Source organism: Ambystoma mexicanum, chromosome 8 (genome assembly GCF_040938575.1).
Source record: "Ambystoma mexicanum isolate Mex_15411 chromosome 8, UKY_AmexF1_1, whole genome shotgun sequence".
NCBI lineage: Eukaryota > Metazoa > Chordata > Amphibia > Caudata > Ambystomatidae > Ambystoma > Ambystoma mexicanum.
The window spans coordinates 354,505,636-354,519,634 of record NC_090929.1 but is presented as its reverse complement, the minus strand read 5'-3'; the positions used below and the strand labels follow the sequence as shown (position 1 = coordinate 354,519,634).

General features: G+C 48.3%; 1 protein-coding gene across 6 annotated transcripts in view; it reads left to right on the top strand.

The window, feature by feature from the left end:
- The window catches only part of FKBP15 (FKBP prolyl isomerase family member 15), a 2,419,492-nt gene that overhangs the window by 2,263,892 nt on the left and 141,601 nt on the right, over window positions 1-13,999 (top strand). The window lies entirely within an intron of this gene.

The following is a 13,999-nucleotide window of genomic DNA, read 5'->3' as shown; positions in this document are numbered from 1 at the left end:
ACTATGTCTCTAAGAGGAGAGACATCCAGTAGGATGCTCAGCTCTTTGTCCGTTTTGCTGGTGCTCTGGCTATCAGGGTTGTTGCCAAAAAAGACCCTGTCCAGGTGGATCGTCCTTTGCATTTCTGAATGTTATAATGTGGTTACTTCTTCCTTCCAAAAGGCTGTCCTGATGGTGAATCTCTGTCAAGCGGCTTCTTGGGCTTCTCTGCACCGATTTGCTAAACTTTGCTGCCTCAATTGCATATCCGTTCAGGGTGCCTGTTTTGGTCGAGCAATGCTCCAGATGTTTCTGGTGTAGGTCATTGTTCCTCGCCCTCCTCCCTTCCCTGGGTTCTTTACTACTTTGGTAGCCTTAACAAGATTGGGATTCTGTGGGAGGAGGGAACCTATTAGAAGAATAAATTATCTTTGGTAAAGTTCTTTCAGATCGTTTAGTTCTTCCTCCCATACATAACGCATCAAACTACAGTCTACACCATCCACTCAATGCTTGTGAGCTCTTGCAGTTCCTCAGTGTTAAGGCAGTTTTTGTACTGCCCTCTGCTGAGGTTGTTAAAACAACTAACACTAGGAGGAAGGCTAAAACACTGGACAAATAAGGGAAGCCAAACCTCTCTTAAACATGGTTTGTGTGGTCGGGGCGGCAAGGGTTAACTCTCAGGTAGGGATAGTAGGTCAACACAGATGTACAATGAGACCACACAAAAATCTCTAAAATACACCAAACTGATGTACTGAACAATATATACTTGAATAAAGGGATACATATAAAACTGAGTTCAAACAATTACTACAGTGATAATACCAAGTAGTATAAAGATACCAAGTATATTTAAAAACAGTAAAGTCCATACGAGGACTCTCGTGCCCCCAATTTCTATATGAGGGCATTTTACCAAGGGTACATACCCAACATAAAATATCAAGGGGGAGAACAAGGATACCATACAACCCAACAAACAGGTAAGTATGTGGTAACTCCAGAACTAAATAAGTGCAGTCCTAAATACACAACTCAACCCTACTGTATGATGAAGGCCCTAGACATGATGGTCATCCCTTAAAACATATGGCCAGGTATGGGATTAAAAAAGGGAAACACAGTTTTACCCAAGGGACAATAGGTCAAAAATGCCTAAGGCCTAAAACGCAATTCACCATCAATTTAGACCTCATAGGACCTCATGTTATGTTGAAGGTTTTTATACTGTGCACTGTTGCCACCTGCAAAGATATTAATGACCAGTGACCCAGAATAATACATTAAAGCCACATAGAGTATGGAAACATAATAAAACTTAGTAAAAGCTTCCGAGAGTCAATAAACATTTCAATAACACCTTACTGATAGATTTCCAGGAAAAGTATACATATTGGTACTAGATACAGTTATTGTTTTCAGTTCACTTACCATAGCAGAAATTAGATGGATGATTTTAAAAATACATAGATTATCACAGGTATAAAGATGGATTTTTCAGAATGAACCCTGGGGCTGGATTCTGAGAGGCCAGCTTATTATGGTGAATTGGAAAGACACTGACGTCTTGCCAAATCCAGTTAAGGTAGGGTAGCAGAGCAGTAAGGCTACAAAGAGACACGCAGAGAGCACTCCAATAATTCCAGTTAGAGAAGTATAAAAAAAGATACAATGATTAATCGGGTCTTTAAGATACAATGTCAGCAATAAAAACCTTAGGTAAGTATTACTACATGTTAGGGAAGATTTTCTTGTTGCACCTTTCCCTCCATAAATGCATATGGAAACTCCAGTCTTTTTGCTTATTTGTTAACTGTCCTTACGGTCTCCCATTGTTGTAACAAAGTAAATTACACTGCAGTAATTTACTTAGTAGCAGTTACTTCGAATTACTTTGTGGTGAAGTAATTCTGTACATGTGTTTAAGGGTTAAGGGACTTGGGGGATGGAGGTTGCGTTAGGGGTAGTAGTGATAGTGAAGTGGAAGGCAGGGCTTGGGGGGCCCCTCCCCCCCATAAAAAATTCCCCAAAATATTTTGAAGTAAATTACCACAAAGTACTTTAATTAGTTGTAACAATGTAGAACCACCCTGACTTTTAGCAGTCACCAAAGCCGTCTCCTTTACTTCCCTTGCCTGTTTTGCTCATTCTTATGGGGAAACTGACTAGTCCCCAAGAAAAAATGTCTCTCTTTTGGGATTCATGTATTTTTACAATTGCATGCATCATTTTACAATGAAGTGCAATCAGGATTCTTTGTATCTTTATAACTTGGTTACTTTGACGGTGTGCCTAAGACAAGCTGGTTGCATCTGTGTAATTTTTACAGTTTTTGTGATCTTTTTCTTGTGCACTTTTCATTCACAACAAATGGCTACTAAAGATGGCTAGCACCCTAAAATGGCTGTGCCACGACAATTTCACTTGTTCTTTGGCCTTCACAGGTCAGGTAGTGCCATATATAGTAACACCTTTCCCAGTGAAAGCTGCTGCTTTCAGGGCAAGTGGGCTTTGTGTGTGTGAGCCAGAGGGGAGGTCCAGGACTGTCTGTTCTCAGTCCACATCCTCTTCCACCCGAAAGTCTTTTGCTGGACGGATGTGATGACCATTGGTTGTCCAGGATTGGTCAACCCTGGGTTGTTTGGATGTTGCAGATCCTTACCATTGGTGGGATTGGGCTAGCTCCCAGACTCAATCTTGGATAGAAGGAGGGCTCCTGCAGCTATTCAACAGCTCATTGTTGTAACCAAGATGTATACGAAGAAGAGCATCCTGTTGACAACCCTTGGACAACCCCTGCAGCTGACCAGCATCGACTCCAGTGATTGGCCCAGTGAAGCCCTGCTTCTCGAAGTGATCTCAGAAAAACCCTGTTGGTAATTAAACATTGGGCTGGTCAGAGCAAACAGTCTTGATCCCTGCTTGTGAATCCTCACCTTGGAAGCCTCCGGAAGTGTCACAGGACCACCCGATGGACTGACCAGCTCCCTTTTGGGCTTCTGCGCTGCAAGAGTACCCGTTTTGTGCACAGCCTTGGGACTCACAGGCTCTTCAGCTTATGCTGTAAGTCGACTGTCCTTGTAAATTCAGCCGCCTTTCGAAAAAGGGAAGCAGAGCAGGGGCTGCTTCGGTGTTCACCGCTCGAAGATTGGAGTCATGGTGTAAGTGAACATACCTGTTTCTGTTCCCTTCACCCCTGTCTCTCATAGGGTAACATGGGTTGGAGAACCCCTGTCCCTAAGCTCTCTATGGCCTGGCACTTGGTCGTCGAACCTGGGTTAAGGATCCTGTCCCAAGACTTACCTTTGCAACATGATAGAGTGGAGTACATACCTTATTTGAAGTAAATACATTGCTTTAAGGAACTTTTCAATCACCACAACAGCCCACTCCATCAGTTCTGAAATACTTTCCATGGAGAAACCATAGTGTAGCTTGTGATCTTTGGGCACAAGGCCCCATCCATCTTAGAGATAGACTTTATAAGACAGAGGGAGCTGGGTTGTGGTTATTGTATCTAATCTAATCTGTTTTTCTTGCATTTAATTGGTTTCCTGTTGACTACTAATAAGTGATATCTCTAAATGTGAAGTGTATATATGTGATATGTTTTTGATTATAATACTTACCTGTGATATTTGTATTCTTGGCGTGTTTAGAAAGGCCTAACAAATATTTTAGTATATATTTTATTTATTTAGCGGTTGGCTTATTACAAACCTTTCGCTATATGAGAGAAAAAAATCAATATCAAAAACATATTACATATTACATATCGCACATAACATAAATAATTGTATTTTCATTTAATTACTAACTTGAATTATTGGTGCAGTTCTGTGTGGGCTCATTGTAGCGCTTGTCCTCTCACACTTTTCCCAAGAATAAGCCTTGACAACTCATCCCCCTACCTTGATTGGATTTTGTCTAACCTCTCTGTGTCTTCCCGGTTTGCTATAAATAGGGCTGCCTCCTAAAATCGTCTCCCAAAGCACTGATTTTAGAAATCCATCTTAACACTACACAATCACGATATACTTATGTACATCCAACATTAGGGGGTTTGCACAGAACCCCTCAACTTTACCTTTGAGACAGTTAAGCAACAGTTAGCAGAATCGTAAGCAATACTTTCAATAATTGTGTATGGTAATGCAAGTGAAGAGTTAGAAAAACAGTAGATTCAAACCAGGAAACACAGGTAAGTAATCAAGTATAAAGATCTAGTAAAAACACGTATGAGCGATCCTCTAAGTAGATGCCTAACCCTTAGGAAGTCCAGCCTGATATGAAATGAGGCCTAGTGCCCTGGAGCCACCTGTTCTACGCGTTAAACTTTTCAGGAAGGTTTACTATTGGATTGTATAATGCCTGTGATTGTGTTCCAGAAGTCAGGAAAAATTCAGGCAAGTGTCTCTCCCAGTACCGCCATGCTAGGGAGGGCCCAGAGGAGTGGGAGTGGGGGTGGGATCCTTGACCATACCACCACCACATATCTTAGTCAGGCAAGGGAAAGATAGAGCCAGGACTTTATTATTATTTTTTTTTATATAAATGTTTTAATTGACATTTGTACTTTATGCCCATTCAGCCCTATAGATGGAGGTGGGACAGGCACAGCTATGTTAACTTACCCCCTTTACTCAGATTTTCCCAGAGACCCTTTCAAATATTCTGGAATCTGCTGAGCCCACTCCCTTTGAGGCTTGGTCCTCTCAAGAGAGGTCCAGAGATCACAAGTGCTGAGGTTTGTTTTTTGGACGCAGGATTTCTTTTTTTTTTGGTCGCACTGACTGTACTACCGATCCAGACACCTCCCAGCTCGGCATTCTTGGGACGAAAGAAAGAAGATGTCTGCTGAGCAGGCAATGTCAGCAGACCCCCAGAGAGTGAAGGTGGGGTTCAGCAGGAGTTAATATGAGCAGTCGAACAAGTCTCAGCAAACATGGATCTTTGAGCAGAGATAGTGACTGGTTGTTCCTATGGGTCGAAGCGCCAACAAGGGTCTTTTTGGGATCAGGATAGAGGAGCAGGACTTCACCGGGACTTGGCTGGAGGCAATGCTGGTCATCTGCAACAGTCATCCTCGGGTCTTCAGCGGGTTGCACTTATTCGTTGGGATCAAATGGCTACAGCAGTCTTCCTTTCATCCAGGATTTGGACTGGAGTTGCCAACAGGTCCACCAATAATAATAATGATCTGCACTATTCAGACTGTACAATCATGGACAGCCACTCACCAAGCATTCTGCCCAGTAACATACACTGCGGTTTGGATATGGACAGGAACCAGACAGTCCCAGCTCTCATTTCCAGCCACAAACATAGATCACCACTTTGCCCCGGAAAGGGCTTTTCGTACATAGCAATTCTATATTCTATACCCAAGAGGGCAGGAAGAAAGCCAAAGGGCAAAAAGGCCAAAGGACATGCAAAAATCTTGTGTGGCATGGCCATTTTAGAGTATGCATGTGTAAAAAGCCAAAATCATGGCAAAAAGAATATCTGTTACCACCAGCCCATCCTGGATACATTGTCATTGTAACCACAAGTTACAAAAGGAAAAGTTATAAGTATACAAAGTATACTAGCTGGACTTCACTTGAAGTTGATGTGTGCAGCTTTAAAACTACAAGCAATCCACTTAGGGAGATGTAGTCTCCCAGTACTGATAGTCTTAGTGACTGATCAGTTTCCCCTTAAGTGAGTGAAAAGCAAGGGAAGTAAAGATGAGGGCTTACCTTCAAAAAGTCAAGTCAGCAGTCTAGCAATAGCAAAAAGAAAGGGTGTTCATAGAAGCCTATGTGAGGAAAGCAGAAAAATGAAAATCTTACCTAACAGGTCATGGTAAAACATAGTCCAGAGCTCATTGACCTCCTAGGTGATTTCGTAAAAATGTCCAGGGGCAGATAATTACTCCAGAGGGGTTTAGATTCTGCCCATTTGACACCAAATAACTGGCTGCATCCTAGTCCCTTAGGGGTAAGGTCTAACAAAATAGCATCATCAGGAAACTGGAGAGTGGAATATCCGACTCCGTTTAGAGTTGGTGGAATTATTACTCCATGTTGAGAACAAGTTTTAAAATCAGAAAGAAAAATAATAAAAAGCAAAGGAGCCAATGGGACATAGGGAATGGCTGATGGCACTCTCAGACATCTCAAACTGAAGATCTGCAGAGTGATGAACTCACAGCACCCTTCTGCACTCCTGCAGCAACCCACAGACAAGCATAAGATCCTGGTGGTTAATGGCAAAATGCAGTGGTAAAACAGCCCAGAAATTGTTTCAAAGTGGCGGCTCAACCCAGCAGCTTTGGGGAGTCACGAGGGTCTTCAAGAAATTCAGATTCAAAGTCTAAAAGCAGAAAGCCCAATCTAGGCTTTGCCCAAAACAGTATACCTACCTAGCGTGGCCAGGTAGAGGTTAAAAATTGCAAAATTGGTGCTATTTCAGCAAACATCTCCTTCAGCACCTGCTACCTCCATGTAACAGGAACCAGCAAGCAGGAGAGAGCTTTAGGGACTGTCCAGAACCTAAATACCCCTGTGCTTAGCACCAGGCAAGCCATCCAGTCACAAAAAAGACTGGGGCCGAGGGTCAGATGGCCATCCATAATTGGTCGCTGACACCGACATTTAGCCAAAGCCACCCCCAAAGGAAGTACAAGGGCTATTCACAGACTTATAGTTGCCTAAACCAGTGAATACCAATATGGAAGCTGCCATGATTGTCTCACAAAGAGTCTACCTGGTCAGAATGGGCAGTTTGAGTCTATTTTGTGATCATATATACAAAAGGTGGAAGCCCTAGAAAAGTAATTGCGGGAAGCAGGATTTAAAAAACCCATTCATACCCCATTGGCTACCAAAAAGGTACATTGGGCAACAAGTGCTGCGTTAAAATGACTTGCACCGAGGGTTCTAAGATGGTGGCTGGTAAGGAGTAGACGTGCTGGCCGTGTTCTCCTGAATACCGGGTGTAAATATAGCGGTCAACCACCCCGCTGTTTCTCGGCAACCCGTGAAGGGACGTGGCGGAATTCCTGGCACCCATCGGGGGAGCTGGGAGGAGCGGAGAAGAGGAGCGCCGCCCGGCAGAGTGGATTTCCCGGGCCGGAGCGGATTGAGAAGGCGGTGAGGCCGCCCTTTGCAGCGTGAGGCCCAGGCAGAGGAGGAGGAGCCTGACGGCCTCCTGGTGACGGGCGCCCGGCTGTGAGTGCCGCTTGGCTGTGGGTGCCTGGTCTTGGTGACTGCGCAGAAGCGGTTTACGGCAGCTAGTGGGTGGAGTGCTGAGGGCGGTGTGGCCTTGTGGTGCCGGACGGGTGCCTGCCCCCACAGGCGAAGGAGCGGAAAGCTGAGCGGCGGCCCCCAGTGGATTTCGTGCAACGGCCCGAGGGCCAGCCAGAGGAGCGCAGCGGCGCGGAACACTGCAGTGAGTTGGGGGCCTTGCGAGGCGGATAGCAGAGCAGTGGGCGGGGCCCTGGCCGCCGGAGGAAAAGTGAAGGAAGGTGTGGGCGGCAGGAGTTGTTTCTGCTGCTCCCGTGGCCGCGGGGGCCCGGGTGGAGGGCGGTAGCAGGAACCCTGAAGAAGCTGGGTCCTGCAATGAGGCTTCTAAGTTAATGGTGTCCTTTTAGCCTCCCATACTGCCCTAACACGTATAACTGCAGGCTGAGGGCCGCTGCTGGTGAACTGCTCCCTTTGGTGTGAAACTCGCCATTACCTGCAGAGTCGCGTCCTGACTGGGTGACAGCTGGGGCTACCTGATTCAAGATTATAATTGACCACCCCACCAGCAAATAATCCCCCTTTCCCCCGGTGGTGACTCTCCTAATCGGGGCGGCCCTGGGGTATAGCGGCCTCGTTGAGTAATCGCAGTGGCTCTAGAGGGGGCAGGAGGGAAAGGGAAGTCCACGGCGTTGCACTGGCCTGCGGGCGGCATTGCGCAAGTAGATTGGCCTCTGTGGAAATAATTGGTGGAGGTGTGACCCCAGCAGGAGGCGAGGGAGCTAAGGAAGGAGGAGTCGGAATCCACGCGGCCAAAACTAGACTGCATTGATGGCCACTCAAAACAAAGGGAAAAGTGGAAAGACATTGCAGCACCCACGGGACTCTCAAAGCACCCTCCATTCTCTGTGCCCTGTACAGGGTATGGGTGAGGGCTCGGAGAGTGGCAATGAGGGATTGGAGGAGAGGAGTACGGCGGAGGGGACGCGGGAGCTGACCCAGGTTAATAGACAGGACTTTCTGGGTGAAATCCAGGCGCTCCATACCAATTTGGCAAAGACATTTCAAGAGCAGTTTCAGCTTATGCGGGCTGATCTAAATGAAGCTCTTGGGGAGATTAAGCAGGATCTGAGGCAACTGGGAGAAATAACTGATCTTCTAGAAAGGGGTCTTCAGGAAGTTGAGAAGGAAACTACAGCAAACAGTGAGGCCTTGGAGCGCCTTGATGTGGCGACCCAGAACCTGGAGATTCAGATGGAGGACATTGAAAACAGCTCCCGTAGGATCAACATAAGGGTGAAGCAGCTGCCGGAATCAGTCTCGGACAAGGATCTGAAACAGGAAATTCAGGGTATCTTCGCGGATATCTTGGGGGAGGCGGGCCCGGACAGCATTGAATTGGACCGGGTCCATAGGGTTGGTAGGCTCACTAAAGGGCGTGCCCCGAGACCGAGGGACGTTCTCGCCGCCTTTACCAGATACGCTCAGAAGGAGGCGGTTCTCCAGGCTGCGAGGAAAAAGGAACCAATGGTGTTTAAAGGCCAACAAATAGCTCTATATCAAGACCTGGCTAATATTACCCTGATAAAGAGGAGAAAGATGGCGCCCGTGCTGAAGGTTTTAAATGAGCCTGGAATACGCTACAAGTGGACATTTCCATTTGGCCTAGTATTCGATTGGGAAGGTTCTCAAAAACAGATAACGTCAGTCCAGGAGGGGGCTAATATGTTGCGGATCGATCTGGATGAGGGTCCCTCGGGCAGTGGGGGGGGGCATAGGCAACAGGCCAAGGGAGAGGCAGTGGGAGTGGTCCACGGTGGCGGACAAAAGGCGGAGGGGTCAGAGAGGGAATGGCAGTTTGCCATGGGAGAGTGGAGGGGCCTGTGCAGAGGGTGGAATTGGCGGCAAGGGGAGTGTCTGAATTGGATTACAATGTGCAAGGGTGGTGGACCCTTAAGGGGGTGGCAGAGGAGCTCGGGGATAGGGAGTGCAACATATTGGGATCAGTAAGGGCGATGAGGCCCGGTGGGGGGGAGGGAAGGAGTGGAGGGGGCAGTTGCATGGGGGGTTGACAAGTTGGGTGGGTCTGGGGGAGGGGTTGGTCTCACCCTAAATTGGGGATGCAGGGTGGGAAAGGAGGGGAGGGAGGGAGGACTTGGGAGTGGGTCGTAGCGCCTAAGTGGCCAACTCAAGTCTTATGGATTACGGGAAAGGAGGCAGAAAGTAAAGGAGAAGTGGGGGCTCAAAACACTCCCCGTTTGGGGTGAGGGGGAAGAAGGCAGGATCAACCCGGTGGGGGGGGCAGAGGCCGACAAAGAGGAGCATACTGCATACCAGTTCAGCTCTCAAATGGCTAACACATAATGTTAGGGGGCTGAACTCCCCTCTTAAGCGGTCAAAATTGGAGCAATTCACCAGATCCCACAAGCCAGATGTTTTGGCGTTACAGGAAACCCACTTACTGCGGAGGGATCAGCATCGCCTGCGGCTGAAGGGTTTCTCGCAAAGATTGTTCGCATCGGGCCCCACTAAAAGAGAGGGAGTGGCTTTGGCGTTTGGGAGGGGGATGGACTTTCGAGTTACCGACACTCTTGGGGACAAGAGCGGTAGAACATCATGGTACTGGGAGAGTATATGGGTACACCCTACACTATAGCTTGAGTGTATGGCCCGAATGCGGGCCAAGATCAGTTCTTGCGGGAGGTTCTTGGAACCCTGCAGGATTTTGCAAGGGGGCAGGTTATACTGATGGGGGACTTGAAAATGGCATGGGATAGCAGGTGTGACCGCACGCAGCATGAGGGGGGTGGTGGGGGTGCGGTAGCCTCGCCTCAATTGAAGGAACGGTGGGAGGAAGCGGGATTGCGAGATGTGTGGAGGGCGCTAAGGGGAGGAGAGGAGGGGTTCACATTTCTCTCAGATGTTCATAGATCTCAGTCAAGAATTGACTATATTTGGGCGTCTGCAAGCCTGGTTGGAGGGGTGGACTCAATAGAGGTAGGCCCCATGGGGATAGCGGACCATAAGGTGGTTCAGATGAAGTTCTGCTGGGGGGACGTAGGTCCGGGGTGTGGGGCTGGAAATTTCCTGAGACGCTCCTGAGGGATCAGGTGATGCGGGAGGAGATGGAAGGTAAGGTCCGAGACTACTTCCAGCGGAATAACAGCGTAGCTACGAGCCTCGAGATCAGGTGGGATGCTTTTAAAGCTACCTTGAGGGGAGAATTAATCGCCCTACAAGCGGAGAGAAACAGGCTGCTAAGGAGGCTTGAAACAAAGTTGGAAAGTGAAGTGGAGGCCGCCATGGTACGGGTGGGGGGAGAACCCCACTAGAAAAATGTACAAGGAATATAGGGCAGCAGAGGGCCAGTTGAGGATTTAAGGACTAAAAGGGCGGAGGCGGCTATGCTCAGGCAGAAATTTTATTCTAAGGCCAATAAGGCAGACTCACTCCTGGCGCGCCTACTGAGAGGAGATAGGGAACGCAATGTTATTGTGGCCATGAGGAGTAATGAGGGTGAAAGACTCACTCGGACAGAAGAGATAAAAAGGGGTGGCTGTCGGAGTTTTATAAAGAATTATATTCCCCACAGAGTCCCTTACCTGGGCCACAGAGGGAGTTTCTTGGGGCCCTTCCCCTCCCACGGTTGTCTAGGGACGAGGGGATAGAGGTAGGCCAAGTTATTACGGAAGACCAGGTGAGGGCAACCATAGCGGCTCTCCCCCATGGTAAAGCCCCGGGTCCAGGCGGCTACCCAGCGTCGTTTTATAAACTTTTCTCTCATCTGTTAGTGCCACACCTAACACAATTATTTGATTCATTTAGGTCCAGAGGCAGTATCACCCCCTCAATGGAGGAGGCAAAAATAACACTCATACACAAGGCAGGCAAGGACCCCAAGGAGTGCACGTCGTATCGGGCCATTGCCCTCATAAACACGGAGGCGAAAATCTATACCAAAAAATTGGCTAGGCGGCTGGAAAAGAACTTAACCCTCGTTGATCCACCAGGACCAGACAAGGTTTGTGGCAGGGAGGCAGACGGCTGATAATATTAGACGGGTGACCCACGTAGTCGAGAAAGCACGGAAGACGACCACTCCGGCGATCCTCCTAGCGCTCGACACTGAAAAAGCATTTGATCGGGTGGAGTGGTCGTTTCTGTTCCAAGTCATGGAGAGGATGGGTATCGGGTCAGAGTTCATTAGCATGGTCGAGGCAAATTATAAGAACCCCAGGTCGAGGATCCTGGTCAATGGAGAAACGTCAAACCCAATTAGGGTCAGGCGAGGGACGGAACATGGGTGCCCCTTGTCACCCCTGCTTTATGCAATATATTTGACACCCCTTTTATTGGCTATAAGGGAGTTGGACAAGATTCGGGGCATACCATTTGGGGGAGGCAGCACAAAGTGGCAGCATTTGCGGATGACATGTTGCTCATGTTGACGCAACCGAAGGAGTCCATCAAGGCGAGCATAGAAGTGCTGACCAAATTCGGGGAAGTATCGGGATTGCAGGTCAACTGGCAGAAGTCTGAGTTGATGAATCTATACTTGGAGGAGAACGAGGCAAGGGAACTAAAGGCGCTGTCCCCGTTCAAATGGAGCCCGGGCGGGATACGATACTTGGGGATTCGGATAACCCCTTCCCTGGGCAGTGGTATGGTGCGAACTACTCCCCTATGCTAAAAGTGGCAAGAAGAATTTGAGGCGGTGGAGTGTCCTTAGGATTTCCTGGCTAGGGAGGCGGGAAGTTGTTAAAATGGTGATTCTGCCCCGCATACTCTATCTTTTCCAGGCGATTCCTCTGTCCATCCCGGCAGGCTTTTTTAGGGAACTGGACTGAGTGGTCAAAGAGTTCATCTGTGAGAGCAAGAGGCTGCGTTTGTCATGGCGCCTCCTCATGGCGTCCAAGGGGCGTGGGGGCTTGGGTTTACCGGATTTTAGGCGGTATCATGAAGCTGCACTCCTCCGGGTGATTAGGGAGTGGTTTGCGGTCGAATATAAGAAGTACTGGGTAAAAATGGATAGAGCAGTCGCCTGACACCACCTGTGAGAGGTATTATGGCTTCTGTGGAGGATGAGACCGCCACATATCCATCTGAGTGATATTACAAAGGGAATGGTGGCCACCTGGGATAGGGCAGTGGAGAGACGAGGGATTTAATCTTTTCCATCCCCTTTCACACCTATCTTCAACAATGGGGATTTTACACCGGGGCTGGAGAGGGGGGCATTCCGAGCATGGGAGGGCGGGGGATGTAGGACGCTGAGAGATATGTTCCGCAATCGAAAGGTGAAAACCTTTGAGGAATGTAAGCAAGAATTTGGGGTTGGTGAGGAGGAAAGGCACAGATACTTCCAAATTAGACAATGGGTCATGTCGGCAGAGGTGAGGAGGGCTGCCACACGCGCTCTAACACAATTCAAACGGTTCCTCCTGACCCATGATGGTTCTAGTGGTCTGATTTCGGATTTATACAAACCTTTAGAGAGCACGGACCCGGAGATCACATGGCCGTACATGAGAGCATGGGAGCAGCAGATGGGGGCGGAAATGGAAAGAGAAGACTGGGAAAGGCTATGGAGGGCAATTCCTAAGGTGGATAAAGCGACGCAACTACAGGAAGCATGGTATAAGTATATCTTTGGCTGGCACAATACCCCAGCCCGGCTGCATGCAATGTACCCAGCAACTTCAGGAGACTGTTGGAGAGGCTGCGGGGAGGTGGGCACAGCTACTCATGCATGGTGGGATTGCCCACGTATTAGACCCTTTTGGCGCGAAGTTGCTAGTGCCCAATTTCAGGCCTTAGGGCTGGGGGGTAGCCAGGACCCTCGGGAGATCTTGTTGGGGAAGAGAGTGGCAGGAGGGGAAGGGGGAAGAAGAGGAAGTTCCAAGGCGAAAACAGTCTTCACCGTGGCAGCGATGGGGCTTATCACACAAAAATGGAAGAGCCCAATGATTCCCACGGAACAAGATTGGCTAAGGAAAATGTGGGATATTGTGAGAGCCACATACGCGGCTGAGGGGAAACTGGGGAGCTTTGCTGCTGATTGGGGTGAGACGTTGGACTACTTGAGGGGGGGGGGGTTTAGGGAGCAATGGTGCCCCCAAAGATTAAAGCTGCTGGACATTCATGGCTGAAGGGCTGGTAGGGAGCTACCGGGACTGATGGACCTATTGGCGCTACGACCAGCGTTGGAGGGGGGAGGGAAGAATTTTGGTGTTGATGTTGTTTTCTTTTCTTTTTCAAATTGAGCTGTTATTTTTGCTGAAGTCAATCAAAAGAAGTTACAAAAGAAGACATAATCATTGAACAGCAGCCACCAACCTAGTGGCTAAAACAAATTTATTGTGAATCAATCGCACTAGGGCAGAAATGGGGTGACTGAAGGGCATTCCCCCCCCCCAAACTCCCCCGGGCGGGGGTGACCCAATACCATTTACTGTATAAGGAGATGTAATGGCAGTGGGTCTTCAGAAGTCCCTCTGGCCACCAAAAAGAGATCAAGGTACCAAAAATGACCGAGGGGGAAAAAGCAAAAAGATGAAGGTCTCCAGAAATTGGTACTAGAATCCCCAAAATAGAAACCCTTGTTTAATGCTTAGCTTCTGAGCATGGGGGGAATATGCTGGCCTGAGATCATGGGATACAGCCGGCTCCATGTTATACCACCGAAGAATTTTCAGCTGAAGCATGGTTCCCAAGGATGCCAAGCGGAGCTAATAGGGAACCTCCTGTAGGCTGAAAAAAAGTTAGATTGTTAAGATGTGGAATCAGCGGCT